The sequence below is a fragment of the Cyanistes caeruleus genome, chromosome 1 (assembly GCF_971803275.1).
Source record: "Cyanistes caeruleus chromosome 1, bCyaCae1.hap1.1, whole genome shotgun sequence".
NCBI classification, from domain to species: domain Eukaryota; kingdom Metazoa; phylum Chordata; class Aves; order Passeriformes; family Paridae; genus Cyanistes; species Cyanistes caeruleus.
In genome coordinates this window covers 141,226,614-141,250,565 of record NC_141701.1, presented here as the reverse complement: position 1 = coordinate 141,250,565, position 23,952 = coordinate 141,226,614, and the positions used below count along the sequence as shown (strand labels likewise).

Sequence of the window (23,952 nt, the reverse complement as noted above, 5' to 3'; positions counted from 1 at the left end):
TGCCCTGGGTGGCTCAGGCAGCAGGGCATTCATTCCCTGCTGAATCACCAACACACAGATAATAAACGTCCTGGTGCTGTTTGCTTGAAGTTACCTCACTTCACAGTTTCTTCAGGGTGTAACTGTGGCCAAGTGGTTGAAGTCCTGCCTGTGCACAAGTGAATCATTGCTGCGCTGTACAGGAGGACATTCATCCCAGTGGCTCTAAGGGTAAGGAAATACAATATATCTGACTTTGCTCTGCAGTTCTCAGAGTGATTAATGAGATCTTATCTACAAGCCAGCCCTCCCCTTTACCCACAGATAAAACAGGAGACAAAATTGGGTGTGTTAGGAATTCCTCTTGTATTAAATACTTTGGGAAATGACAGACAAATGCTCCCCTCTAGTGAAATGATTAGTGGACTAATATGTCAGCTAAGTGAGCAAAGCAAAAATGTGCTTGCATGTGTACATGTCCATGCAGATAAACACCAAAATTAGATGCACCTTGCATCTAAACTGACATCCTCCATGCTAGAATATGTGTTTCACTTTTCTTAGATTTGATTTATGCATCAGAGAAATGCTTTGCTAAGAAGCAATAGTGAACGGCTGAGTACTGTTAATACAAAGAGTTTTGGCAACTTCAAAAACATCTTACCAGTGCATTTCTCATTACTTTTTTTTTTTCTTCTGCTTTTGAATGTTCTCTAACAAGAAAAAAACAGAGCAGCCTGAGAAAAGAAAATCAACATCTATTGTTATCATAGTGATAAATCATCTTTAATAAGGGCGTATGTGCTTGCCTGTTAAGCAAAACAAAAGATATCCTTAAATGCTACAAGCATTTCAATACATTCCACAAGCATTTCAAATACATCACAAACTACCCCCACCCCACCCCCCCCAGAAATTGAGCATTTCAAATAAAAATACACAGGAGCTCTGACTACACTAAAAACATTTGGCTTGCCCTTTACATGGTGTATTTTGAAGTCCTGAGCTTGCAGAAATAAATATGCTTATTTTTTTATTTTTATTAAAGCAGAATATAAAATAAAAGATCTTTCCTTAAAGAGCAGGAAAACTTTCTGCATTGAGAAATACTATTATTATATACAAAATTGGAGGAGACAATTTTAAAGAATATTCATACTGGACTTTCGTGTTCTATTAAGTACAAGACTAGAAAATGTTCCTTTTTGGTCTCAGAATATGTGCAATCAGCTTACAGAGTCCTGGAATTACCTTTGTACTTTGTAATTTACAGGACAAATTTTTATTCTGAGTATTATCCTCTTACTTTCTCATGAATTGTTATTGATGACTGAACAGTGAATACTAGAACTCTGGTTTGGGTTATAATTGATCGTATAAATCAAATGACATAATTTCTATTTCCTGACTAAGTACACTAAACTCTTAACATCAGGTTATATGGTTTGGAAAAGCCTTTGAGGGCATGAAATTTCTTAGGGAGGAGAAGTTGCAGATAAAGAGGATTGAAAATTTTTGATATATTTTAAACCTCTTTTCTTTCTAGGCAATGTAAGCCTTGCCTTAGGGATAGTTCCTAGAAAAATTAGACTACTCTAAAATTGCATGGCTGAAAGCACACCGGTTTAAATTAATTTTTCATTGTCAAGCCGCATAATGTAATTATATATGCTTGTGTGGTCTCAGTTGTAGAAAATGCAGAGGATTTTAGCATTTTGCATGAAGTACTGGCAAGTTTGACCTCTGTTTGTTTGAGACATTATTGTCACCAAAAGCATCACTTTCCTTTGATGTTCACCTGCACCATTTGAAGAGGTGGACCCAGGAAATGAGAGAGGACAAAGGGAAAACTTGCAAGGACATTTTCCACGGGAATTAGCATAAGAAAAGATAATTGTAATCCATGGGGATATTTCAGGCTAATGCCCCTACATGGCTGATCCAATGAGTTCACTGAGTAACTGGCCACGCTCACACTCCTAACTCACTGCATATTTTTGGAGTGGAAAAGTGGTTAAAACTAACACTGCAATGGACTCATGGGCAGACTTAGTAACTACAGATCACTGGCAAGGAGTTTGAGAGGTTTGATCTTGGCCACTTGTGGCTGTCAATGTCTACACTTCGGTGACTGAAGAGATTTTCTACAGGACAAAAGAACATTAATTATCCAACTGTCAGAGGAAATGCTGGGGACAATTAGATGGAAAAACTTTTCACTTTCTTCAGTGAAATATCATTTCCAGAACAGATCTGTGATAGAGGACTAAGACTTCTGTTCTGACAAATGCTTGAATGTGAGTTTAAATGTTCACTTCAGATGCGTAACTGAAGGAAAATAGCGTATCTCAGATGTTGGCTGGAAATTCATGAGTATAAATGTAGCTACAAATTTATTTCACAAATATGTAATGATCAAAGGTGGAGGATTTGTGCACTTTTTACTGCTCTGTATTTAGACAAATTCTAACTATTTTATTTTCAAAATCTTAGTCTGCATTTTGAAGAGTGTATCTGTACAAATTCCAGTTTTGTATTTGTTGTTCAAGCCACAAGGCACTGTGGATTTATGACTGGATGTGTAGAATAAGGTCCCAACTTGTTTGGGTAGCCCCTAATAGAGTGTGTTTTAATGCTTACATTATAAATTTTTTACCTAATTAGTAATATTACAAACTGAATTTGCACTTTCAAAAATAAAAATGTTTCTGTGAAATAGTAGTGGTTGTAAGTTACTTGTTAAAGAAGTCAAATGGAAACCTTTTCACTGAGGATGGAAAGCTTCAAGGAGAAACAGTAATTTCACAGGAGAGAGATTTTGATGGATTCTGAATTTCAAAACAGATTTACAGACCTAATTTTCAAAGGAGCATTCAAAAAAAGCCATTTAAACTAGATGACACCAGAAAATACTTCTATCTTTCTAAGACATAAAAATTGGGTTTTGAGTGCACTTGCAGTGAAAAAAAAGATCAGTCTCTTGGTGTAATACAATTTAATTCAATGGGTTTTGAAATCATCTCAGAGAAACAACAGCTGAAATGTGATTAAATTCCAAGAATCAATGAAAACAAGCAGCAGTAGAGCATCATGACTGATTCTCCTCTTACTTGTGATGGTGTAGTTTGGAAGTTGGTGAATTCATACCAGGACTCTCCTTTGAGGAACACTATTTTGAACTGTTTTTTGGGTTTTTTTTCCACAAAGAGAATACAGGCAGAGAAAGACATCAGCATATTCCATCAATATAAATGTATTTATTATTGAGAAGAGTCTTGGTACTTTAAATTTTTTAATTATTATTGTTGTTTTTATTTCAAGCTTCTGACAGTCTTAAGTCACAGCTGTTTCTGCAGAATGATATGAAATTAAGTAGTCATATACTATGAATCTCTACTCAGAAATCACTGAAAAAAATAAGAACCATTTCTAACTTACCGTAACAGCCATACATCCTGCTGACAAATATTTCAGCACATTGCCCCCACAAGAAACTCCCATATTTCTGATGATTCTGAAAGTATAGCATACACATGCAGCAGACATTTGTCCTAAGCAAGCACAAACCTCCTTCAGTTCTAAGACAGCACCTGAGTTTTACTGAGTAAATCTGTCTTGGAAGGTTTCATGTTAGGGTCTCACTTCCTGAATTTGTTAGTTTATGCATATATATATATATATATATATATATATATATATATATTCAGATTCAGTTATTACAAGCACTTCTTTGTTAACTAGAGCACCATAACCCTTCATCCTGTGAGAATTTTAAAGAAGTTTTTAGAAGAAGCTGACCTTCAAGAAGTTATCTACCCATTGTAATATCAAGAGCCTCAGCTAACACACTTTATTAATTTTTTTCATATTTTATTCTTATATGAACACAACAAAACAGGTGCTGATATTCATTTTCCCCAGTATTCACAGCCTACACTCTGTAAACATACTGGAAATATATTAAATAATAAATCATCACCATGAGTAAAACTGTTTGGAGAAAATTTTCTATTGGAAAAGGAATATTATACTTTTTAAATAGAAGAGATAATGTATTTGTTTGAAATAGTGTGATGGGGTGTGAAAGAAGTGCAATTAGATTTGCCAAAAAAACGTAGGATTTGGCAGGCACAGCAAAGAAATAACCATCAGATTGAAATAGCACGTTTGGCAGTACTTAGTAGGTTTGTATAAAATTGTGCCCCGCTACCATAATCAAGCACAAGAAAAGTTTTGTTGAATATGTTTGCACACAAAGTGACACTTTTCTTTTTGTTGCTCTGAAGTATAGTAACATTTTTTGCACACAGTGCTCAAGCTAAACTCTTTTCATAACACCTTACCCACATCTATCTGACCCAGTGAAGAAGGGCTGGAATTTCACTCTTCGACAGCACTGCTCTGAGTCCAGCTAAGCATGAATCCTAAAAGTCATGCTGCATTTCCAGGTACTTTAAAACCATAAATCCATATTTAATTAGAAGTTCATGAAATATTGTAGAAGATAAGATCTCTGTTCTAAAAATGAAATAAAAACCTGGGCCCTTGGCTTTCTTCTCTGACTCTGGGCCATAATTTAATTAAAACTGCATATCATATGCTAAAAATCTCATAGACAAGTCTTAGTTGAGGAATTCAGATTCCTCGTGGTACCTCAATCTGTGCTTTCTATTTTGCCATCATATTGTTCCATATTCTTATCCCGTCTCCCACCCCCCTGCATCATGCACTCCTTCCTGTCTTGTTTCTCAATAAAAAGTGAATTCCTTTGAGATTTAATGCTGTAATGTCGAAGTTTGAACACTGCCATATTACTATCTTAATGGATATCTTACTTGACAGCTCTGTGAATTTTAGCTCTCTTCTTTAACAGAATGTATTTGTGGGAAAAAGCTGGCATTGAATTTAAGTGCAGGGAGCTCAGGCAGGCTTGAAATGGAAACCTAGCTAAAATTACTGTGATTTCTTCCTACTGCATTAGAAAGTGGAGTAAGCTTGAGACATTAAAAAGAAAATAGTACATCAATGATGTAACTGAAAACCCATCCTTTATATCAAACACCAGAGCATGATATTAATGATTTATTATACAAATTTGTTATTACATTTTATAGCAAAGTTATGAACAATGATGACACTCAGGTAGATTTTGCTTGTCTGTCTGGGAAATTCTGCGTTCATGTGGAGAAATATATGCTCTTGAATCCATGAAATAGTTTTCACATTTTGGCAGTGAGAGTCATAGAAGTGCAGCCAGTCACAGGAACGGGGTTTACATATTGTCATTAAAAATATTGCAGTCTGCAAAGAATTATAGGTACAATAGCTTTCCCAGTCTCTAGAATAGCAAGGAGTGGTTGCTCAGACTTGTTTCAGACCTTTTTTGTCTCAGAGGGAACATCTTTAGATAGTACAAAAGAATAGATACTTGTGATTTCAGGCTATTTTAATACTTTGTGTTTTCAGTGTGTTTGTGCATTTGTATCCCTGCCATTGAGAGGGAATATGGACATGACAGAAGACTGTTCATTGATAGAAGACATCTGGGAAGCTTGTACTATATCTACAAAGTTATTAATCTACCTGAAACAGTAAAATATTGCTTTCCATATTAAGAAAGAGTACTCATATATAAAGGTGATGTCACAGTCTTAATTTACATTAAATTGGCTGTTCATTTGGAACTGGTCTGTAAGAAGTCAATTCAAATGGATTTTCTACATAATCACATCTACAGTGTTTCTCAGACACTGGACCCACGTGTATCATTTGCATGAGATATCTTAATATAAGTATTTCACAGCATATTTCCTCCTCACAGCTGTACTTCTGAAGTAGCACCCACACCTTCTGTTCTTGAAAAATTACACTTTCTCCCCAACAGCTGAATTCTGCAAATAGGAAAATTCTACCCACTCCCTCCCTCTCCTCAGTTTTCAGGCAGAATCCAAAGCCTGACTATACTGATAAAAATCCATTCATTGACTCTTGGGGCTTCTAACTGTACAACATCTTATCCAGTCCCTGGTCAATATGTTACTGTGCTCCTCACGCAGGGGACCTGCCAGATTAGATATTCAGGATTCATGGCACTCAAAAATAACCTGATGGGTAAATCAGGAGGCAGACCCCATATTCATTCCAGTTAAAATCCTGCTCAATTTTGCATACACTTCTACTCACAGAAATTATGCCGTAGTGAACTCTACGACAAAAATCTTAAATCTTTCCTTCAAGAGTTAATGTGCTGGAAGAACTGGTGTGAAGACAGGAGCAAGCAGAAGCAGAGTCTGTCCCTGTTATCTAAAATCAGGGAAGGAATTGAGCTGAAGAGAAAACCAGGAAAGGTAAGAATTTTTGTACTGGAATAACCTCTGGGAATGTAGCAACAAAGATTTAGACTTCTTAGTCATTGTGGTGTTTAAAAGTTAAAAAAAACCCATTAAATGTGATGAATTTTTGTGAATACCACTGGATTAAGAGGCAAGAAATAAGCAAGGCAGTATAACACACAGCTTGGAAGCTTTGCATGGAGCTAACCCTATTTACATCAGCAGGGGGATGGGGGTTGCTTATATATGACCATTTTAGTCTACTTAGCAATTCAATTCTGCTGATAAGAATATCAGTATTTGGAGTTCTAGGTTTGAGTTATTTTGTAATAAAATCCATCATGTGACAAGTAAAAAGCCATTTTGTTTAGAATTAATTACAGCACGAGAAGGCCCTCACAATGTTTCTGCTACAATAGTTTCAATACCTCTGTTTTCAAAACAGTATGCAGAACGTAATTCTCATGTTTCACTACTACTGCCAGTGCATACTAAAATAATATATTTCTGTGTTTTATTTTTGGTTTCATGGCATTTTCAATAACTAGCTTACCATGACTTTTTTTCCTATTTTCTTCTTTTTTCTTTTCATGATGCTATTTTTCTTTTGATGTACTCTCTCCACCCATCATGCACAAAATGCATATTTATTTCCTCAACATGAGGGATTGAAATGGCTGGAATTGACATCTGTTAATAAACATATTTCTAAGTAAGAAATCATCCCCTGCCTGTAGAATTCGATTAGAAAGTTTTGCTCAGGCACATGCCACACTCAACAGAAAGACCTGGGTTTCTAGTGACTGTGAAATACAGGATACAATGCTGCATGAGCAACACTGCATTTTCACACACAGTCAGTGGGAACATCCAGACTTTGGCAGCATGGCTTAACTCCAAGGACTAGTGGAAAAAATTGGAGTGCACAGACCCCATCTCCAGCAAGGGCCTAGCAAAGACATGAGGTTGGACAGTTAAAGGGCTGAGGATTAATTCCCTGCCCAGCTTTTCTCTGGGACATGCTGCTAGGGCATCCATAAGGGTTAGCAGGAGCTCATTTCCAACCAGAGGTTAACGTGGCTACCATAAAAAAAGAGCACCCTGGTGCTACAAGGTGTGGACAGTGTAAACACCTGCAAAATTCTGAGACAATGAGGCACGAAGGTCACTGGGAGTGAAGTGAGGACAGGAAAGAGGAAAGGAAGATGTAATAGCTGAATCCTTTATATTTGCCAAACATAGCTTGATGTCTGAGATTTCTGATTTTGTTGGGTTTTCTTTTACTACGATGAGTGAATATAACCTTTTTGCAAAACAAGCCATTTGCAGCTTTTTTAAAAACTAAAGATAGTTTCTTAATTTTCTACTTGTCCTATAAAACCCCTCTTTTCAGGTGTTCTCTACTGTCTTGCCATAAATCAAAGTGAAGGAACAAAAATATACCCAAATAAGTCAATCATGCCAAAGTCAAGGACATCAAAATTTGGCCTCCTATCTGTGTTTTATAGAAAACTGTCGCAACTGTCTCCCAAGTAACTTTTATAGAATAAAAAAAGAAAATGGACTTTAGTTTATGTTCTTCTCAGGAGATGTCTTTACTGATAGCATCTCTACTCTTCTGCACTCACAGTGAGCACAGTACCTTTGTTTTTCATTGTGATTTGCTCACTTGCAGTCCAGCATTCAGCCACTTGGTATTTCTGGATAATCTGAAGTTGTACTTAAACTCCAGTTTGCAAGTGAGAAGCAAAACTGGAACAGGGACTCTCTGTAGCCTGTAGGTGCATTATTCAGTAAAATTCTCCCAGAGTAAAGCAGACAGTTGTGTTATTTATCATAGCAAATAAAAAAAGGGAAGAATTAGTAAAATTGGGGAAATGTCTTTAAGTCTCCCGAGTATATCTAAAATATTCCTTTTGGTGAATTTCATCGCTTTCTATTTGTGTCTCAGTTACTTGCCTTTTCTGTGACTGTTTCAGAATGAGAACTTTTCTGTTCTTGTCTTCACAGTTCATAACTTTTATTACTAGGATCAACTCTTTTTCCTTCTCACCACATTTAAAAGAAACCAGATTTTTATGATGTGGTAAGTATTCCTGAGCACAGTATAAGTGAAGTCTTGCCAGAGATTTCATTATTACTTCCTTACATTTACATCCTACATTTACAGCACTATGTTGGCTTTTAAATTTATTTCCAAAGTTATCTAGACATTCATGGACAGAAGAACACTATTATATCAAAATTCTTGAGGACCTGCTTTCCTCTGCTTCATTTCTACACTCTCCTTGGTTAAGGGGTTTTTTATTTTGATGGAGAGAAATTTTTTCTCCATTTACAAACATATATGCAAGGAACTGATCAAGGTCACAAGGTGTTTTTCTTTCCTTGTTTTTTTTTTTTGTTTTTTTTGTAGGGTACTATTACATCAAGAAACTGTGGTGAGAAATTACCATCTGATCTGATATTTGTGTCCTACATTGAGTACCCGATAAAATGAACCTAGTGCGTCATCAGAAGATGGATGATTTTGTGGATAAGGCTCAACCCCCCCTTACAATGAACTTTATAGCACATTTAGAGCCTTATTGTGGACTTGTATATATTTCAGAAAATGCTGTGTCAAGAAGAAATCCTTGGACTAGTGCCAAACCAAGGCTGCACGTCCACAAAAAATAATGCAGTGCTGGGGAGACACATTACCTTGAGACCCAAGAGCAATGCAGTTGTATTGCTCTGAGGATAATGAGCTTCTCAGCAAGGTGCATTAGCACTGATGGAAATATCATCTCTCAGTTTTGAAGCTTTCCTGGCTTGGGTCCACCCAGCCCAGGCAGTTCTGAATATTCCTTGTTTTGTCTCTCTTTCAGGGACTTTTAGCAAGTGGTTTAAATCTGTTTCTGTTATTGTGCTTCCTATTACTATCCTCCAATATTATTATTTTGGAAAATTCATGGAAATTTATTTCTGTCTGCCTGTCCAAGTTGCAACTGATCTGTTTAGAAATTCCTTTCATTTTATATATATTCAAATAGAGCCCTGCATTATAGAATCTAAATATCACTTTGAAAGAAATAATAAATAGAAATAAAAATACACAGTGGTTGAGGATAAATGAAGTCTGTATGACACTGTGAATTGGTGGTCAAAACAGCCTTGGTAGTCAGCAAAACACCAGAAAAGAAAACAGAAGAAAATGTGTGTATTTTTAAATAGATGCTTTTCCAGTTATGCAAGACAGGAAACAAAACAATTTGATGGAAAACACAAGCAATAAACTATGTTATATTTTAACTTAGTTTCTATTTTGTTACCAAGAAAGAACATCAACTGCAAATTGAAAAACATTACTGCAATACTTAAGCTATTAAATGTTTGGTTTTTTTTTTTTTTCCAGATGTCAGATAATTCTTTAATTATAACAGGTTGAGAAACTCTGCTCAGGCTATGCTCTAGCTAAAAAAGGCATCATAGAATATCTTTCCATGAAAAAAATGTGGATAACCAAGGTATTTCCTTTGCAATCTGTACTAACTTCCAGACAAACACCCTTATAAGTTTTTAGCCCTTTTTATGATTCAGGAACTTACAAAAAGCTAATTTAAAAAATCTTGGAATAGTAATAGTAATAGTAATAGTAATAGTAATAGTAATAGTAATTAATAGTAATAATACAAGTGACATGAGTTTCTAATATGATATCATGATAATACCTAAAATAATTTGTAAAAAATAGCAATCCCTCTCTTCTCAGTAAGAGGCCTCAGTAAGAGTGCAGTTTATTTTGATCACCTTAGAGTAGGAATCCCTGTCCTTATTGTCCCTAGGTGCCTCTTCTTTAATTACGTTTTTAACCCAGCAATTTCACATTTGTGTATTGTGGTGCAGGGTGAGATGAACCTCCAAGACCGTTTCAAGCCTGCTGAGCACCCAGCAATGGACAAAGCCTCAGTGGAGTACACAGAGCTCTGCTAAATATTTCTTCTCTTTCCTGCAGAATGGCCTGCTTGGTATGAAATATAACAGGCTGAAGGCCACGAGACCACTTTGCCACTTTAGAATATAATTAGTTTATCATCACTCAGCAAAGCCAGCTGCTTCCATACAAACCACTGCCACCCCCCCAAACCTCCACACACCCCAATTTGCCCAGGAGGACCAAACTGTGCCAACATTTCTGAAATCATTGTCAGGCACTAGAAGCTCACACCCTGTGTGTCATCCAAGGCCTGTCTCTCCATCAGTATAATAAATACCTCATGGGAAGTGTTCTGCTGCTCAGAAGGCATGACAAATCCTGAGTCACTCACACCATTTCTTTTAGTACGCAAGTATTTGGGTATTGCCTTTTCCCCTGAAGGTCTCCCTTCTGAGCATAGCTTGAGTCAAACTATTTTGACTTAAAAGATGTGAGACCAGCTTTGCTGTTAATATGCTTCCTCAAAATGTGACCACCATTACTTGTGCTAGTTTTTGTTCATGCAATGAAATAATATTTCATCTTCTTTTCTATATTTCAATATACTGAAATGTATTGAACAACCCCATGTGGTTAAGGGAAACCATACTCTTACCTACTATGTTTAGAATTTTAAAAAGGGGAAATTTATTTCAGTGCAATAGAACTGCTGCTCAGAGATTTATAATGTGGTCTGATGGACAGCCACACACAAACCATGCCGTTATCTTCCCAGCTAAGCCAGGCATTTGGGCTTTTCACAGCAGAACAGCAATGGTAATTGATTGCAGGTGTACCAGGCAGCAAGCAGCACTGGGATATTTCACTCCTTCATCCTGCCTCAAACAGCACCACGTCAGCAGGAAGATGCACTGGGCTAGTCTCTTTGAAGGTACTAAACTCATGACATGTTTGGAAAACAACAAACTCAGAACTTCCTGGAAGATCTCATTTTCGCTACTATTTCTTCTATGACTTATGAAGGTTGCAACTTTTCCTTTCTCAAAAGGAGGCTACTTTATTTAGAAAGATGCAAATAAAAGTTTAGATTTGTAAAATGTAGATGTAGAGAAGTCTTGGGCATCTGAGAGAAAGAAAAGGAAAGGGAAAGGGAGAAGTATAGGGAGTTTTTGACAAGGATTTTGACAGTGGGGTGAGAGGAAATTGTAATGGAAATCAGCTTTCACATATGTAAATTGTGTAAGGTCCACTTGATTCTTCACCTTTATAGGTACTTCTTCATGGAATAAAAGAACCAATGCTTTGGTTTGTTTAAGAAACATAACTGACTTCATTTAGGGACTAACATCTCACTTGAAATAAAAATCTAAATTGTAATCAAATATGCCATTCAGTGTAATGAAATTATAAATAAACTTTGTTTTATCTTAAGAAGCCTTCTATTACCTTAAAAATATCCAAATAATACTGGATTTTGACATTAAAAATTAAAATCTTGCCTTAGAAAATTAAAGAAATAAGTTGAGTTAAGCAATTTACTTCTGAAGAAGAGTAGATGAAGAATAAGGGTTGTTTCTGACTCTCATTTGGCCAATCTGATGGCTGTATCCTGTTGAAGCAAACAGTTTGTGATGAGTTAGTTCCAGGGCTGGAAGAACAGCTTTTCTCACAAAAACATATTTCCTGAATTTGATTAAAATTTTCAATTGTATTTTTGGTGAATGAATTAACATAGAAAAAGATCTCACAAATCTATTTAGTCTTCTAGTGAGGTGTGAACTGCCTGTGCTATCTGTGCTCCTCTGGGGATTCTTTTGAATCCTCACCAGCTCAGAGCCCTGAGTGAGATTCTTCTCTAATCCCTGGCAGTGCACACAGGTCAGAACCATTTCACCTTTTTGTCAGAGAGGGATACCTCTCTGATAAAGGTGTCTTGTCAGTTTATAACAGCTTTGTGCCCAGCATTATTGGGACCAGCAAAGTGTTATGGTCGTGTGACAGTGAAATACAAATTGACCTGGACTAGAGAATGGTTTCTGGATTAAGTAAAATGGCTGGGAGGAAGTTTGCAAACAAAAATGAGATAGAAATCAAAAGGTGAGGTAAAATGAGCACTTTGCTAGGTCCTGATGAATTCCTGCTAAAACTAACAGGGATTTGGCTTACTAATTTGATGGAATTTGAAGAGGACTTAAAGAACTGAAGGGTCACAAAAGTAAAAGCAAAGAAAGGGAATGAAGGCATGTTAATATTTGATGCTGACAGGGAAATTTGATGAAGATGAAACAACATGGGCAGAAGCACTTGGAAAGGAGACTTACATGCTGTGGTTTTGTGAGAAAAGCATGAATATAGAGTATATTATTTAGGACAAAATGAGAATATGAGTGCATCACTTAGGGAAGGTGTAGTTAGTAAACTGTTACCACATAGCAGAGAATGAACAGAGAGAAAGGAAGATTCTGGAAAACTTAACATTTGTACATTTGTGTTTTATAGCTTATTCCATTTGTATTTTAGCAAGTTGGTACTGGAGACAGAATGGTCACTCATTTGCAATGCCTTCATCTGCATATGGGATAAAGCTGTATTACAAACTCTAGCTTTATGTGGTTGGGCTATTTAAGTGTTTCCAAGAACACAGAAGGCATGTGTACTCCTGCAGTCACCACCAATCCTTGCAGCTTGGCAGGGAGAACTCTCCATTCCTGGGAGACATTCCTAGCTGTGTCTCTGGGTGCACGCCCTGCAGGAGACGTGAATGTGCAAGCTGGTTTGCTTTCTCTGCTTCTGGCAGATGAAACATGCAGTTTAACTCTGGTTCTCCCTGACTCCCAGCTCTAGGTGTAACACCAAAACAAAGCTATATTGACTAACACACAAGGTTGAACCCTTAACCACCTGACTCGAAGCAAAAAGTTGTATGTAAGATAAACAGATAGCAAAATTCTATCTCCTGATTGAACAGCAGCTCCCCTGCTCAGCTGGTTCAGTGTCCCTCACCAGCATGGCCAGTCATGACTACACAGGCCAGAGATCCAGTTTAAGTTACATCTGCCAGGCAAATCCTCTGGTCTGCAGACCAACTCCAATTCCAAAAACTTCCCATTCCTTGGAGTTATATTTTAGGTACAAATGTCCACGACATTTTCTCTAGGTTTCATAACTATTAAGCCACGGGTGGAGTAGACTATAAAAATGTCATTCTGAGCTCTTTTAGGGAATAGTGCCACAGGTGCTCTTGTTCCTAGTTATCAGCCTTTGCAAACCCAATCAAGGCCACTAATAAACATTGATTACATGTTATACAAGACAGTAGTTTTGTATGTTTTATGATGCTCTGGATTTTGGTTGTGCTTGCAGCCTCCATTAGAGACTACAAAACATCTAACCCAGTAAGAGATGATGAGAGATTAATTGACATACACAGTTGTATTAACTGTGCATCGTGATAGAAAAGTTGTTTCTGGGATCCCCCCTGGATGTGTGTTTAATGTTTACATGCCAATGTAGAAAACTGGCAGAATTCAAAGGCTTCCAGTCCTCAATGCCCTGTGAGTTTTTATACCGCTACTGCTGAAGTCCAATGACGTGAATGTCAGTATTTCATCTGTCAAAGTTGCTACCAACAAACATTAAATTTGCTGGTCTTAAATTAAAAAGTTGTAATGTATCTTTAATGAAAGATTTAGTCAGTGCTTGTTACATTTATCTCAGCTGTTGTTGTGCAAGACATTACAGAAAAAAAAACTCTGTCAAAAGACTTCAAAATCAGAGAGAAAATTAGTACCCAAGTTATTTCATTGATAAATTTCCAAATTGTATTTTAAAATGGGCTTAGGGAATTGTCCTGATTTACTGAATTTAAATAAAGATTGAGCACTTCTTGGAATCTTTGATAATACTGCCAGCAAGAGAACTTCACTGCTATAGACAAATACCCACTCTAGAAATGTGGATGTCAAGAGTAAAGGAACTGAAAAAAATGTTGTGACTAACTGCCTGCATTAGATTAATAGCTCAACTGTTTTAAGAAAAAAAGGACAAGTTGTTAAAAATATACAATTGGTGTAACTTTTATAACTGTAGGTATACTTCTGTGATCCACAACTTGCCTTGCTGCATTCCCATATCCTGTATCTGTCACTCTCTCTTTTTCTGGTTATATAAAGAAATAAGCTGTGTTACTGACAATTTTCTTTATGTTCAATACAAGCTTGAAATCAGAAACTCAATTTGAAACAAGATGTTTTAATTACTGATAACAAAGATGAAGATCACTCTGGTGGGAAAATATGAGATACATTTATTGTTCTCCTCAAGTAAAAAATGTGTTTCAAAGAAACACCAGAAATTCTTGATTAATCACCTTCCTCAAATATTCAAAAACTGAAAAAACCCACTTTTTCTTGAGTAAGGACTCAAGAAACATTCCTAAGGAAACAAAGACGTACTCTTAACACTGCCAAATCTGTTATAGTTAATATGTAAGGCCTTAGATTAATTAAGCTGATCTCTGTTTTCCCTCATCTTTCATTGATTCCACCTGGACTGGTCAGAATGAGTTGTCCATGCTTGTGTGCAGTTTAGCTACAGCCTGTAAAAAATAACATATGCTTGTGTCACCATACATGTTACAAGACAGAGAGAAAAAGAATAAAGGGCTATTTTTTCCTTCGGTATTTCTTATACAGAACTAGAAATTAGCATGACTTTAATACCAAGTCAGATGTAAGGAGCAGAAAAACCATGGCTTCAACAAGGGAATACTTACAGAGATTTGACTGTGTCAGCATCCCCGTGAACTTTTTACTGCCTGCTGGTGACAATGGGGGTGGTAAATCAGTAGCAGATCTGGAAACTGAATCCAGTATCCATCCCTCATGTTATACATAAGATGATCAGAGTTTTGGGGATGCTTTCATTTTCAGACCACATCAAAATTATCCCCACTGCTTTCTTACGCAGGACAAACTCTTCCTTGGGTGTCTGTGAATGGTCACTTCTAGTGTGTCTGGTCCAGATTAGAGGCATACTTTGGAAGTGAATCTCCTGATCATCACTTCATGAGACTCATTCATCTGCAATGAGTGCATGAACAGGCTTTCTTCCAGATCATGTGCTTCAGAGGGCACCCAGTGAACTGCAAACACCAATGGGTATTGAATTCAGAGGACCAGACTCACGGTAAAATTCAGAAGACCACAGACTGGACACCTAATTCTCAGGACCAGCTTCTACATTCTGCAGAATCTCCTACTTCCCTGCACTAGTTGCAGATGGAACAGACTTTATATCACGTCCCTGTGCACCAGCAGCTGGCAGAGAAGGGGTGCATGGAAGAATTAGAAGATAAGATGTGGGGATTATTTTCCAAACCCTCTGATCTCAGCTGTATGACCGAATGTCACTATCCTGAAAAAGGGGTGACTAATGAGGTCAAGAAATTCTTCTTTTCCCTGGCACTTTTACAGTGTCCACAGTGTTGGACAAGACAGAAGACAATGATAAGATTTGCTAAAGGGTCCCTGTGGACTTGATTTAACAAAGCATCAGAATTTTGGTGGTCCATCTTCATGTAGAAATTCACTGCTTTTAATAGACCAAGCTAAACATCGTGTTATAAATACTAGAAAATGCATGCTATTTTTTTGTATGATAAAACAGTAATTTTGTGCAATTTAACTGAAAATCTCGTGTTAAAACCATTCTCATTAAACCTGTATCAAAATCAGAGACAGAAATGATAGCGTGTAAATAATTTCAGAATATGCCTCTATAGTATTTTGCTTTAAATTCAATAAACAAGACTGCTGCTGTGTGTGTGTTATTAAATTAAATGTTAAGTTTTATTAATTAAGAATAGCAATAGCCATCATTATTAACACTGACAGATAAATATGTATTTCTTTCTTTTTCTTATAGTTTTACTTGGTGGGATAGCATGATGGCTTGACATACTAAGAAAAGTTACCTCATGCTTTCTTTTGAACAAAAAATTAGAACAACTTAAAAACTGAATTCTGCTCAAGGTTAGACATACCACAGGAGACAAATGAGAGGTTTGTGCAAATATAAATATTTGAAAATATAAAAAATGTAAAAAATACCTGTTTTGGAATGATTTTTTAAGACAAATTAGATCTCTAAGTATGTGATAAAGGATTTTCTTGGCAGCACAGATTTACTAGGAGGGAGAGGGCACAAGGTGAATTAACATCGTTGTCAAAACAGGCTGCTATGCCAGGGTTAGGGAGATGTTGCTCTACTGACATAATTCTCTTTTAAATGAGTTGGTGCTATCCAAATCTTTTAGGTTTAGTGCAAGCAGTTTCCTTTGGACTGTGCTTCTGCTGCAGGTGTGGAAGCAAGAATGCCTGAGGCTGCAGTATTTACTGTGGATCCAGCAGTGTAGCCTTGGACCAGCAACTCACAGCAAAACTCTCACTGATTTGAGCTTGCTGCTGTTAAAGCTTGCTGATTTGCTTGAGACTTTGAATAAACAATAGGTATTTTATAAAAGCCAGGTTTGATCTATTTTTCCCTTTTTTTTTAGAGTTATAAATTAATATACTCAAAGTATTCCTTTTTTTTTTTACAGAGAAATGAGGGCAATCACAAGGACTGTCAAGTATTATTCATTTTGAATCTTACATTCAGCCTCATTCCAATGCCACTGGAAGCAAAAGGTTTCTCAGATGATTTCAATATTATGGGCCCACACTAGACTGGGAGATTGGGAGATATTGAGTGCCATTCATTGCACTGAAATTAAAAGCACTCCAGCTTTTCACAAGCTGTTAGACTGAACTGATTTAAAGTTTGAGTTGAAGATTTTGGAATTAATTTAAAATTGAATCTAACCTCTCATATTATTAGTCTTCATATTTATGGAATTGATTTAGAATCTCTATTTAGAATTAAATGACTTCTTACTCTATCAAACTGCCATTTTTACATGCCATAATAACATTTGCCCTATCCCAGGAAACTTTTGAACTAAGGGCAAGGAATCTGTGAGAAAAGATAGCATCATATGAGATACATGCTGTGGGAAACTGAGAAAGAGGCAGTAGAAAAATAATATAAAATATAGTCAGAAAACTGTCAAAGAAAATAAAATAACAACAAAATCAAGCTTATTTTATAACTTCCTGTTAAAACATATCATAAAAGTTTTGGAGCCATGGACACACCACACACACACATGCAAATATGTACATACATAAAGACTTTCAGAGACATGGATTATTTTTTTAAAATATAGGTAACTTCCTTTATTGAAAATGCAGATATTTTTTCCTAATGCTATCTCATATCTATAGATTCATTCATTTTATATAATGACTCGTATTTTCAAATAACAAACATTTTGTGATTTTTTTGCTAGAAACTTACTAAAGGTGCATGATCTGGGGGAAGTGACTTGCATATACTCACTAAAAATATAGTAGCTTTCCAGTGCTGCTCCACTCAAATATATACATTATGCCCACTCTATACATCAGCTGATCTTCTGCTTCATTCTTCTACTTCTAAGGAATTAGTAACGTTTCCCACTGTGCCACCTGGAAAGAACTGTGGAGAGAACAATTGTCTACTGCAGAGAAGAACTGAGAGAGATGGGGACAAAGATATTATTGTTTTCAAAGTAAGCAGGAACAAATTCATGAGAAGATTTGGAAAAAAAAAAAAAAAAAAAGACTATTTTTTCTCTTGAAAGCATTTAGGATTTGTACATTTAAAACACAAACACTGTAAAACACAAGTAGAGTCATTGTTAGACAGCAAATTTGGCAATTAACATACTGAAGATATCCTGAAGTAGAAGTTGTAAAATCCTGGCCCCATTACCTCACAGACTTCTTTCTTTGAAATGCCTTCATTCCCAGACTTATGTGGACAGTGGCCATTTTTAGCTATGGTTATGATGTCATTAATCTGGCTGCATTATTGTTAAAAATATACACATACAGAAATCAGTAGGAATTTAGATCTGTAGTGTTGTGCAATCAGAATTTTTTATAGCAAAATTGTGCTCTGGATTGGAAAATGATGCTGAAATTGGACTATTAGGAAAATAAATTTTAATGAAATACTGATCTAGAAAGACATTTGAAAAAAATTTCAAATTCTTAGTCTTCCTAAATTGTCTCTTTTAGCATATCGTTAATATACAAGATTCTTCCTCAAAATTTCTATAAAAAAAAATAAAAACAACAACAACCAAATAAAATCAAAGCAGTACTTTGGGGCACAAAGTAGGATTCAAATGTGAAACATTTGTCTGTCAGCTGTTGCCACACCATGCTTTGCTCTAGCAGACTGCTGTCAGTGAAAATATGCTTTGACTTATTGCTCGCACCTCTTGCATTGTGTTATTAATTTTACTCCCCATCACTTTATGTTAATGGTTCGTTCCCCTCTCCCCTTTGTTTTTGTTATTAGTTTAACCCAAGTTGTACCCTCCTACCCCAGTTGTCAATCCACCCTTTTACCTGCCTCTTGTTCCTGAATGTTCCCTGTTCCTCCCCTCTGGGCTCTGTCTGTCACTTGGCTACTCCTCCCAGCTTCTAGAAAGTTCAGGGAGGGTGGTCGAGTGATAGGGCAGAGACAGAGGAGGTTCCTCCCTGAACCTTCCTCACTGACCCTTTGCAATGTCCCTCTGATCCCTTCACACTCCCCCTTTGTTTCCCATTGGTTTTAGATCTCTCCCCTCCCCTGGTTCCTCCCCCAGGTTTAAGTTGCTGTCATCCCTGCTTCGGGGGCTCTCCTGGAGCAGCACCCCTGAGGTCAGAGGTCCCTGTGAGGACTCAATAAACCTTGGACTGTGGCCGTCAGGAGGGCCTGACTCCTGCCTCCTCCATTGTCACTGCAGTCTCTTCTGCCAAGCCGCTCCTCTGATGCCCAAGGTTCAGAGGGGTGTCCCCTCACAAGTTGATGGTGTTGAGCGAGCCTGGGTAGGTGGAATGGTAACTCCAAAAAGGACAACATGACACATGCCAAGGCTAGCACACCTTGAACCCTTTTTTTGGGTTTTGGGCCCCTCACTTAAGGACAGATCTGTCCAGAGGACAGTAGAAGGGGTGAAGGGTCTGGAAGACAGATCCTGTGAGGAGCAGCTAAGGGAGCTGAGGTTGCTCAGCCTGGAGAAGAGGAGGCTCAGGTGAGACCTTATGGCTCCCTACAAGTCCCTGAAAGGAGGGGATGTTAGGTGGGCTCAGCCACTTCTGCCAGGCAGCCAGCGATAGAACAAGGGGAAGTGGCCTCAAGCTGTGCCAGGAGAGCTTCAGGTTGGATAATAGGAAAAGAATCTCCACTGCAAGAGTGCATAAGCATTGAATGGGCTTCCAAGGAAAGGGGTGGAGTCACCATCCCTGGAAGCGATCAAAAAACAAGTGGATGTGGGGTTTTGCAATGTGGCTTAGTGGACATGGTGGTGTTCAATCAAAGTGGAACTTGATGATCTTGGACAATTTTTACAACCACATTGATGCTGTGATAACCAGTCCTTTGGCTACTGCATGCGGGAACTCTTTCAAATCCCCCACACAATCCTGAGCATCCCTGTCCAATCCAAAAAAGGTAAAAATAGTGGGGGAGAAGATTCATTCTCATACGAATGACAGGATAATATGATTTTCTGAAGGAGATCAAGAGGTTCATTCAAGCATAGTGCAGTTTTACTGTGAATGCTCCCTTTAATTAAATATGCTGTTCCTTAAGTTTGCTTCACTTGTGCTCCAAATTGTGTTGAGATCAACGGGCTCTTCTGTGACATACAGAAAAAAAACCCAGTAGGAACTCTTTTGTGAGACTTCTCCTGGGTTTCTTTCCTCAGCTCAGTCTAGCCTTCAAGATAGCTCTGATAAATTTTTAAATAATTCATAGAATTATCTGAATTCATGAGAATTCATAGAATTTATTGGGTTTTTTCAAACAGAAACAAAAAGCCAAACAAAATAAACTCAGTGTGAAGCAGGTAAAGAAAACTCTTTTGCCATTTTCTTTTGAGTACTCTTTTTTTTCCTGACAATAAGAAGAATGTAATATAAGCATTACTATTCTCATAAAAAGTGTTATATTTTGCATTAACAGTACATTTCTATGAAATATCCTTTCCCTGTCCAGCTTGTATCTTGTGTTTGGAGCTGAGCTTGGCTCAAGGACCAAAATGCAGAAAGCAAAGCCACCAGCCTTCTTCCCTAGTTCATTGTCCAAAACAAGGGTGTCTCCAGGCTATGAAGCAAAATCCTGAGTTTCTCCAGCCTCTGAGGGTCATATGTGATTTTTATAATCCTTGGACTTGATGATAATCTGGTTATCTATCCTAGCCCAGTGAATTCCAATCCAAAGTATGTTCCTGAAAGAGTGCGAATGTTCAAGATAACCTTTGTGGTAACAAGTTCCAGGCTTTAATGTGCAAGGGTTTCCCCCACAAATTAGATTAATAGATTACTATGCTTATGATTCCATAAATATTTATACCCTCAAGCAAACAGGATAATATAGTGACTTCACAAAATAACAGCTCTTCATGTGTCTGCATGGAATCTAGTGAAGACTTTTCCCTTTCTGCAATTTTTTTCCTTTCTTAAGGGGCTATTAAAAACTCTTAAATATTCAAGTCATTCCCACAAACTATTGAGCTTCTAAAAGATATGTTGACTTTTTAAAAGCTGTCAGTTATGCCTGGCACCTGATCCATTTTAGCTGTTTTGCTGCACTTGTAGCATTGTTCTCCCTGGATTGTGATTCTGAGGGAGACCATGATTCAAAGCATTTAACTCAAGTTGAATGGAATAATTCACATGACCAAAGTGACTCATCTGCATATGTTTTTGCAAGCTTAATCCTCAAAACCAGATGCCAGTAGTTTACCAGTTATACACAATAGTTAACTAGCTCCTAGCAGAATGTAAAACAACGCTAGCAAAGAATCTATTAAATTTTATTAACAGGCCAACAGTACTAAACACACTCTTAAAAGATTTTTAAAAAAGGAGAAAAAACAACAATACATTATCCTTTAAATATTCTGGTATCTAAAAGGTTGCTTACTAGACCAGATCCAATGAAATTAACTGGGTAGATTAGCTCAGTTCACTGCTTTTAATTAAATACATCCTGAGCTATGCTCTCAAGGAATTAGCAAAAACATTTACAGTTTCTCTTTTACACACTTGCTAAAGTAGCAATTGAAGCAACTGTGTTCTGACTAAATACTGTGGGGGAATGGTACATAAGGAGGCAGGTGTAGGTGTTCCAAACCAATAGAATTAATCCCAAGGGACAGGGAGAGATGATCCAGGTGTATTTTAACTTAGAAGTACCGTATTTCAAAAGCATGTAATCCACAGTGTAATCCCAAATCCTTCTTAAGGAAAGGCTTTGCTGCAAAAATATTATCCTGACCTTTCTCTTACTGTTGCTATGGAAAGACATGTTTCCTGGCTTCTGGCAAAGGACCAGTAATTGTATTTAAATGGGGTGTTGAACAACCATAGTGTGTTCAGTGTGCTATTATTTCTTTGTGGGAGGTTTATTATAGGCTTCTGGTATATAATCTAAATTAGATGTCTGAGGAAAAATAATGCTTTTAAGTTTGGAAATTGTATTCTGTCTTTTAAATTCCCTGATTTCTCTGATAGTCTTTTGAAGTTCTTCTGAAGCTGTAAATGTTATCTATATTCCTTAATCAAACCATCCTTTCAACCAGCTGCAGCAGAAAATCTCTCTTTTATGTTTATGGGAACTTGGATGCAATTATTTTACAGTGATGAACTTGCTATAAACAACCCTATCATTTTTAGACTTTCAAATTTCATTATCTTAAGCACGAATCAACGTTGACGCTGCTCTAGTCTGGCTCTGATATGCTGTTTAACATTAACATGGGTGGGTGATCTTTTATTCAATTTCATTGTATTAGTGAGTAAATTTAGCAAAGTGAGTTAGCCCAGGTTGGCAAATTAAATTTTTCAAGCTATTCACATTACTTAAATCTTAACAGAATAGTTGACACAGAAAAAAGGAAACAACCGTATTACCGTTGTCTACAACAGGTGACTGGAAATGAATAATTTTAGACTAAAGTCCTGTATCAGGTGATTATTGGTATCTTGTATGTTAACTTTCTGTTACGTGTGTTTTATAAAAATTAATATTCCATATTTGATTATATTTATTAATGAAATATATTTATTATATTTCATTCCCCTCTTATTAAAAATATAGTTTTGTTTATGTAATTATGTAAGTACATAACTATTCAAGGGGCTAAACCTTAAAGTCAATGTGTACTTGACTTAAAAACAAAAGTCAGCTGGGCAAATAAAAATGGTTCTAGCATTGGCTTCTCACTGAAATCTGATTATCTTGATTTTGGTTTGAGATGTGGGATAGTTCCAGACAGTGCTGTTTCTCTAGAATCTCCTACCTTCTGCTCACAAAGATGCACTCATGTATCATGAAACGAGTGACTCATGCCCATGAAATGCCATAGAAAAGCAATTTAACTTCTTAAAAAGTTGCATATGATCTGAACTTGTCATGTCTTATTGCTCTCTCCGTGCCTTTTCACTTCCAGTGACTTTTCAGCAAAGGTTATCTTTCTTGACTTTCTCTTAAAAAACACTTTCCTGCTGTTTCCATCCTCAGTGCCTCTGGAAGAGCCACTTCTGCTACAATCTGCTTGAATCAGCTGCGTGATTAAGTTCAGGAAAAAGATGATATATACACCTGCTATTTTCCATTTTTCCTAACTGTGTTGTACTCAGTGATGCTTAACCATCCTCCCCTGCAGGCCTACAATGAAGTGTTTATCTTTGGTATGAACTGGGGCTGCTTAACACAGATCTTACTTGAGTTGTGACTTTACTGCTCTTCATCATCAGGTAACAAAAAATTTGGACTCTTCTGCTCAGCTTCTGAAAGAAGTAATTTTGGCCATAATTCCAGACAGGATAAATACAATAGGCCAACAGTCTAACACATGTCTAATTTAGTGTCATTACAATTTCTGTCTGTTCAATGCCCTGTGAGTGTAGTAGTGCAGTGCGTGGGTCTGTAAGCAAACACAAAACTGTTCTGCTGAGTATGAGCAGAACATGCTCTAGCTCAGGATCCATCCCATGGCAGTTACCACTTACAGGTACCCTGGGCAAGACATAAAAACCTGAAAACAGCTTGTGACACACTTCCCAGGAGTGCTGAATTCTTGCAGCTTCAAGTCTTAGCAATTACTGATTTACCCCTTCTTTTTCTTTTTAATACTAAACTGCAAACTTCCTAGAAACATGGGATTTTGTATCAGCCTCATGTGGTCTGGAAAAGCAGTTTATTTTTTAAATTTGATACTTTGCAGTAGCTTCATTCAATGATCTCTAGTGCTTGGTGGAGAAATAAAATTATATCCTATTAATATTCTTCATACTTATAATTCTAAAGCTTTTCAGCAATTTATCCATCATCTCTTTTGCATTATTAAGCACACTGTTATACTGAAATGCTCCATGCATTTAACCATACTTACCATTCTCTTAGTGCTGTCTTCTAGTTACTCACACCTGACCATTACCAGTGATGAGTGTTAAACAAATTATGATAAAGGGAAAAAAAGGCAATAAAGGAAATTTATAAATGTAGAAATTATGGGGAATACACTCATCTTCTAATGCCACTTACTGGTTAACCTATTTAAAAGTCAATATCAATTTATCA

General features: G+C 36.9%; 2 long non-coding RNA genes across 2 annotated transcripts in view; one reads left to right on the top strand and one right to left on the bottom strand.

Annotated features, from left to right (window-relative positions):
- The first annotated feature begins 5,931 nt into the window (after positions 1 to 5,931).
- LOC111924069 (uncharacterized) lies at positions 5,932 to 11,673 on the top strand. The gene is made up of 3 exons (XR_002861437.2): positions 5,932 to 6,326; positions 8,322 to 8,397; positions 10,200 to 11,673. It is a non-coding gene; the product is annotated as an uncharacterized LOC111924069 (long non-coding RNA).
- Positions 11,667 to 23,952, bottom strand: part of LOC147655973 (uncharacterized) — a 35,283-nt gene continuing 22,997 nt past the window's right edge. The window contains exons 3-4 of the long non-coding RNA XR_015279500.1: positions 17,671 to 17,808; positions 11,667 to 14,827 (exon numbers count right to left, since the gene is read on the bottom strand). This is a non-coding gene — a long non-coding RNA (uncharacterized LOC147655973). The remainder of the gene's footprint in view (positions 14,828 to 17,670; positions 17,809 to 23,952) is intronic.